Source organism: Mizuhopecten yessoensis, unplaced genomic scaffold (genome assembly GCF_002113885.1).
Source record: "Mizuhopecten yessoensis strain PY_sf001 unplaced genomic scaffold, ASM211388v2 scaffold9535, whole genome shotgun sequence".
Classification (NCBI taxonomy): Eukaryota; Metazoa; Mollusca; class Bivalvia; order Pectinida; family Pectinidae; genus Mizuhopecten; species Mizuhopecten yessoensis.
In genome coordinates this window covers 57,990-65,300 of record NW_018408096.1, presented here as the reverse complement: position 1 = coordinate 65,300, position 7,311 = coordinate 57,990, and the positions used below count along the sequence as shown (strand labels likewise).

Sequence of the window (7,311 nt, the reverse complement as noted above, 5' to 3'; positions counted from 1 at the left end):
GTCCAAATAGTTTCATTATACAGGATTATTTCCAAACGAAAATTTCAATTAATCATCTTCACCACATATTAAACAGATCTGAATGTTTCTACTATCTGAAATGTAAACACCAACAAGCATCAATCAGATTCCAATTTTAAGGCCTTATAAGTCTGACTGTAAAATGCCTTTACTAAAACCGATTACTAATGGCGAGCAAAGCATACGCGTTTGCCAAATAATGGAGTGTATGTCATATCTCAACTTCAAGAAACATTGTACTGTAAAAGTATATTCCCGTTGCGTATACACGTGCATACATATACATGTTATACAAACATTTAAAACAAAGGGCTACCTATGTACAGCATTGTTCACCTACAGAATGGTATTTTACATAGCAAACCTCAACGGTGAAGGTTTCCTGATTTTCATTAAATGTTTAATTTCTTCTCACTATGAGGTACAGTGGTTTAAAGTCTTCTATTAACGGTAGAATTTTGTTCTTGTGTATTTGTGTTATGATATGCCTGTTGAAATTAGAAGCAATACAATACCTACAAGAATACATAACATTCTTGAACAGATTTAAGTAAAGGTTAAATATATCTACTGTAAAACGAAAATCAATTATAGATGTTTAACTGACATTTGACGACTTTTAGTAAAATGATGTGTGCACAAGGAGAAAAAGAAACGAGAACTATATTTTTTTAAGTCGGTACAATGTATGCTGTAACACAAGGATTTGAAATTATTATACTTTCATTTCAATTCCGGGAAGGTCACTTCATATTAATGTTTACATCATTAGTACGTGTTGCTATCAATAGACCAAACAGTCATAACAACGACCCTGAATAACACTAGTCGTTTACGGATGAGGTATGCGATTTGTAGCCAGAACATGAAAAAGTATTGAGAATAGCCATGAAGAGGTGATAAACCAGGTAACTGTTTATGAGTTTTGTATCCAGTGAAACCTTAATGCCTCAAAAAGGATCATCATTGATGGTATTCTTTACTTCCTGGTCTTATTCTCCTTGTTTTGTTTCTGCTTCTTAACATATACTGTACTAGGTAGATAGTTGAATTGTACTAAAATAGATACGTTTACAAAACAATATGATTGTGGCGTCGAATTATATTTTCCTGTCCACTTTTATTATTTCGGAATCCTTCCTACCTTCCTCATGTACATTTCTTAATTGTTAAGAACAGTCTAGATGTATTTTTAACTTAAAATAGTAAACGTTTTATCCAAGTACTATATAGGTATCGTTTGTAGACAGGTGGTATGCATGATCACAATGCGTATGTGCTTCGTTTATTGTTTTGATAAACCGAGTCACGCAATAACCGCGTTTTGGTTTGCCAAATATGCCATATACAGACACTTAGTCAGAGTTATATATAATTTGTGTACACTATCGAGAGAGACTTAAACTACAAGAGGCAGTGAGGATTTTTATTTGTTTGAGAGAGAAATCAAGAAGAGAAGAAGTAGAATTTGTATTAAAATCAGTTATTTTAACATTTGTTTAACATATCTAAATCACTTTTTATAGAATATATTTATGACTAGGGATTATGTTAGTCAGTCGGTATTTAAAAAGTGGGATTGATGTGGTGATTTGGTTCTTTGTTCCTGTAAAAAAAATCATTAATTAACTGTTGTTCACACTTGAATTGTATCAATATGAATGTAGGCGTTAACGTAATGAGAATATCATTTTATCACCCTACTTAACAGAAAGCCATTTCTTGTTACCTGGCTCTCTAAACAATTGTATAATAAGTAGTTTAAACTGTTTACTTCTTAAATTACAAAACGTAGCACACTTATTTCTGCATCTCTACGACAGTTTGACTGGTCACGTTATAAACTGGTGATAGAGACAGACCCTTCGACTGTTGACTGGTCACATGCGCTGTTATCGATCCCACCTAATTGGCAAACAGCCCAGGTGTTCATAAAATGATAAGATTAATCAGTGATTAGCGAAAATTACATTGTTTGCGTATTTTAAAAAACACAGGACCATTATAGCTCACTGTATATTAAAATTCCGATATGATAAATATTTCAGTATAGTAAAATTGCATGCAAAATAACGCAATTTTATTGACCAAGTTTGTATAGGTTGAAAAATTGTCATTAAATAGTGATTAATCTAATCACGTTTAGAACAACTTGGCCCCGATAGTTATGACGTAGAATGCATGGTGTTGTTCTGCCGCCGCAATCGCTAGGTGGTCTAGTGATGGAAGGATTTGAAGAAATGAACAATGAAAATGTGTTGCATTTAATTGAAAACTGCGACTCTATAAGCACTGAAACAATTTTAAGGGTAAGATAAGAAATGTATACGCGGACTGCTAGTAAATGCAGATTGTTATTTACTTTTTTTTTTTTTCATTGATCATGTTGGTCAAGTATCATAACAATTGTTATCGAACAATAGTCAAACGTATTTACAACCTCGAGAAACGCTTTATCTGATGGGTCCAAACTCTTTTGGAAAAATCTAACTGTTGACTGACAGGGCAGAAAACAACTGCTTAAATATGCATGTTACCCTTAAGTTTTCGATTTTTCTATTTAATTTTTCATTAAAACAATATTTCAACTTATATACTTGAGCAAGTCTACAATGATATAACTTTATGATAGTATTAAACTAAGTTGAAAGTCAGCCGTTTATGTATACAACCTTACAATAACAAACAAAAATGTATAATCACTTCACATATAGGAGTGAAAATCCGTCAGGCATGTCTGGTCCGGATATCTCCTGGCCTTCTAAATGGTTGAATTAACAAGATAGTTGGCCTACTGTTATTAGTGTCATTGCAAATGTGCTAGTTCGACTGTGTATAATCACTGGTCAAGATAGTGCTCGAGAGGGAGAAGAGGGATAGGATAGGGATAGAGAGAGGGAAGAGGGATAGGATAGGGATAGAGAGGGAGAAGAGGGATAGGATAGGATAGGGATAGAGAGGGAGAAGAGGGATACGATAGGGATAGAGAGGGAGAAGAGGGATAGGATAGGGATAGAGAGGGAGAAGAGGGATAGGATAGGGATAGAGAGGGAGAAGAGAGATACGATAGGGATAGAGAGGGAGAAGAGGGATATGATAGTGATAGAGAGGGAGAAGAGGGATAGGATAGTGATAGAAAGGGATAGAGAGGGAGAAGAGGGATATGATAGTGATAGAGAGGGAGAAGAGGGATAGGATAGGGATAGAGAGGGAAGGTTTACAATATCCTCGAGGTGGTCGACCTCATGTGACGACGCGTCGGCAAGATAGATAAAAGCAACATTCGAGCTTATGCAACAACTGTCTTAGCACTACGGAAACAACAATAAAATATAAAAGGACGATAGCTTGTTCAAATTGATTAAAAGTCAGTGTGAAATCGTCTGTTTGCATTCCGGATAAGGCTGCAGCGGCCATATGTTGGTCAACACATTCCGTAAAACTTTGGAAGACAACAGGTGGACACTTCTTCGACGGTCTGCCGTGTTTATCCTACGGCGACAAATGTTAATTCCGACCGACCGCAGACTGACACTATATAGTCCGGACATCTACCGACAGAAAATTATTGATACACTAAGTGTATTATGATTACAAAGAAACTGACAAAGGGCGGCGTTTATATATTGTCTAAGTAAGGACAAAATCATACATACTGTAACGCCACTATGATCTTCAATTTAGCTCTGAATGGTAAGCTCAGTAATAAAATATATCAATCTGAAATTTGATGTTTATTATAAAATCTCGGTCAATGAATTTAGCTTTACACAATTATATTAAACGTAACAACGATTTGAATTGATGTAACTGCAGTCTCTGACGTGTAGTATCTAATGTAACAATTAAGAGTGCAATAGAATAACATTGATGCTAAGTAATTACACTCAAAACTATTATTAATTTACAACTTGCTTATGACAGGTATATTCTTGTCAAAGATCCGAGGACCTGTTGTGTCAAAAGTCAACCCAAAAGATAGAGTTGGGTGTTTTAATTCTTTTCGTACTAATCTTGTTACAGATGTGAAGTATGGAATCCAAAGAAGAATGTAAAGAAGTTATAGATGGAGAAAAAGAAGAAGAAGAGGAAGTAGAAGAGGAAGAAGAAGAAGAACCATATGAAGTAAAACTTAAAGAAGAGGAACAAGAGGAAAAGGAACTAATTTCCAGACACAGGGTCTACTTAAAGCAGAGAATTTCTGAAATATTCCCTCAGCTAAGTGATGTCATCCTGAATACTACAGTTCATGATAAAAGAAACAGAAACGATTTACAGATGTGTACTGAACATCTGTTGGACAACAAAGACACACAAGATCTTGAAAAATCAAGTCCAAGTAGTAGAGACGGCCCACAGATTAACTGCTCTGATTGTAAGTATAACAATCAATGTTGTTAGAAAGAATATTTTGCATCCATAAACGAACAATTCATTTATGTAAAGGTGATATATCAATCCATTATGTCATACTCCAAAATTAGATACTTTAAAAGTATCCCCATCTACTCCAATCCACTGCATCCGAAGGGACCTAGTGGTTTGCTCTTTGGCCGTCTGTAATAATAAAATATATTACCTGTAACTGAGCGAGATCGGGTTATCTCGGTCGAGGGTTAAGATTCTGTAACAAAAATCCCAACCGAGGCGTAAGCCGAGGTTGGGATGTTACAGAATCTTAGCCCGAGACTGAGATAACCCTCTTTGCAAAGTCCTCTTTGCAAAGTCCTCTTTGCAGCACTACAGAGAGGAGTTTGACAATTTCAAACATCAGCGGTATCATTGCAGGAATATCGACCACTTAGCAGCAGAAACAGTAAAGAAGGAAATATGAAGATGTGAAAAAGAGCTACAGCAATGCAGGGAGGAGGTAAAAAAATATCTAACATCATCGTCAACCCTCCAGCTTATTCCCAAGTGATATTGACGAATTCCTTTTCTTATTTGGATGTCAGGAATATAGGATATTTTGAATAATTTGTTGACAGTTTGTACACTTTTCCCTTATAACCTAAACACCATGAGGTTTCAACTATGTAATCATTTCTCTTCGTAGTAATGAATCCATTTACCGTGTCGTGTAATTAATCCGACAGGAAAAGAGTTATATCAGATCTGAAGAAAATTAATTAAAGTAGTATTACACGAGAAAACTTAATTTAAAGATTAGAAGATCACCTTTTCAATCTTTCAAGGAAGCTATTCTTTCAAGTTTGATTGATATCTGTTTACCATTATATAAATCATTCTTACTTAGGTTTTGTTGGTACCAAACCCATTTACAGCTTTATTGTCATGGTGGAGTTCAGTGCCTTATGCATTAACTGAAAACCAGGCCCTACCCAACCTGCGACATGAAGGATAGCAAAAACAGCAGGGACACGTTATAAGTGACAAAAACAGTTTTACACATCTTCGAAATACAACGGTTCCAAATTCGATACAAATCTCTTTTCTATACCCTTGGAATATGTCATGACAGTATCGAATGTTTGCTCTAAGCTATATGATTGATTAGCTTTTTATGCATGAAACCAATCAAATAGCTTACAGCAGACAGCAAAACGCTAGGCTGATACGTGTCCTTTACGAATATTACCGAGGTGATACACTGAATTCAAAAACCTATCGATATTACCATTACGTATATGTGGTTTTCAATCTCTCATTGTTTCTACTTCTTTTCCTTTTTTTCAGTCTTCATATTTCAATACAACTTCAGAGTCATAACAACATACTTTATCTTCAATCGCCTTATCAGATTCCGTTTTAGAGCTGTCATGGGGCGACGGTGAACAATTAAGCTTTCATCAACATTTTATTTAACATCAATGCAGAATTTATGTCGTTTCCGTAAATCAGTGATTAAAATAAAATATCGGTACTCTGACAGTTATTGATACATGTAACTGTACCAAATCGGCGATAATGACACATTCAACTATTTTATAACCATATATTATTAAACTATTGACCACGCGCGTGCATTTTTTAATTTCCACCAAAATATGCACTTTGAACGTTCTTCCAAAAGCCTCCGTGTACAAAATAGTCGTACGCGTGTGCGCAAGCGCGCGTGTGTGAGGGTGTGTGTGCGTGTGATGGTAAAATGAAAACGAGGCATCAATTGATAAGCGTTTACCCGTGCAAAAGAACAGCCATGCCAGGTTAGTTAGGTCACGTTGTCTTATAGGCCCTTAACTAGGCATACATGTAGGAACATTCAATTTTATTTCCATGTGGTAGAATAGACATAATCAGCCTATGATGGTATAAAATTTTGAAATAAACAACTCGAGATTCCAAAATATTAGAAAATGGCCTCGTTATGTATTCTGTCATAATACATGCACCTGTATTGATTATTTCAAAAACAAATCAAGTAAAAGTATATAAAAACATTTTAAGTGATATTGTACTGAGAGCTCCGTTAAATTTTAGAATTTTGATAGAGAGGTAGGAGCCAATTTTAACCCTTCGGAAGAATGGTCGTTGATGTATAGTAATTTATATATGGTCGTTGTTGTATACTCNACTATGTCATGACAACACTCGTCTATCTTCTCTTTATTCTTATATTAGTCATTGGTGTATGTCGTTGATTTATAGTCATTGGTGTATGGTCGTTGATGTGTAGTCATTGGTGTATGGTCGTTGATTTATAGTCATTGGTGTATGGTCGTTGATTTATAGTCATTGGTGTATGGTCGTTGATTTATAGTCATTGGTGTATGGTCGTTGTTTTTATAGTCATTGGTGTATGTCGTTGATTTATAGTCATTGGTGTATGGTCGTTGATGTGTAGTCATTGGTGTATGTCGTTGATTTATAGTCATTTTTATATGGTCGTTGATGTATAGTCATTGGTGTATGGTCGTTGATTTATAGTCATTGGTGTATTGGTGTTTACTTGTAGTCATTGGTGTATGGTCAATCTAGCTCATGCCCTATAATAGATTTATTACATCCATCAAATGTATATGATAATGAAAAAGAAAGAGTAGTTTACTATCCAAATTCGAGTTCGATCTGCATGTATATATGGCGTTTATTATCGACATTTATAAATATGTATATATATCCATGTACAGTCGAACCTCGTTATCTCGAACTCGTATAACTCGAATACCCCGTTTAACTCGAAGTATTTCATCGGTCCCGGCCAAAACTCTTCTTAATCTTAGTAATAAAAACTCTGATAATTCGAACTCTGAAAACTCGAAAAACTCGGATATCTCGAAGTGAAACATCGGTCCCAACAACGAAAATCCTACATAAAAATATCTCCTA

General features: G+C 35.2%; 1 long non-coding RNA gene across 1 annotated transcript; it reads left to right on the top strand.

Annotated features, from left to right (window-relative positions):
* The first annotated feature begins 842 nt into the window (after positions 1 to 842).
* Positions 843 to 5,135, top strand: LOC110458280. Its single transcript, XR_002463780.1, has 3 exons — positions 843 to 929; positions 4,045 to 4,396; positions 4,810 to 5,135. It is a non-coding gene; the product is annotated as an uncharacterized LOC110458280 (long non-coding RNA).
* Positions 5,136 to 7,311: the final 2,176 nt, after the last annotated feature.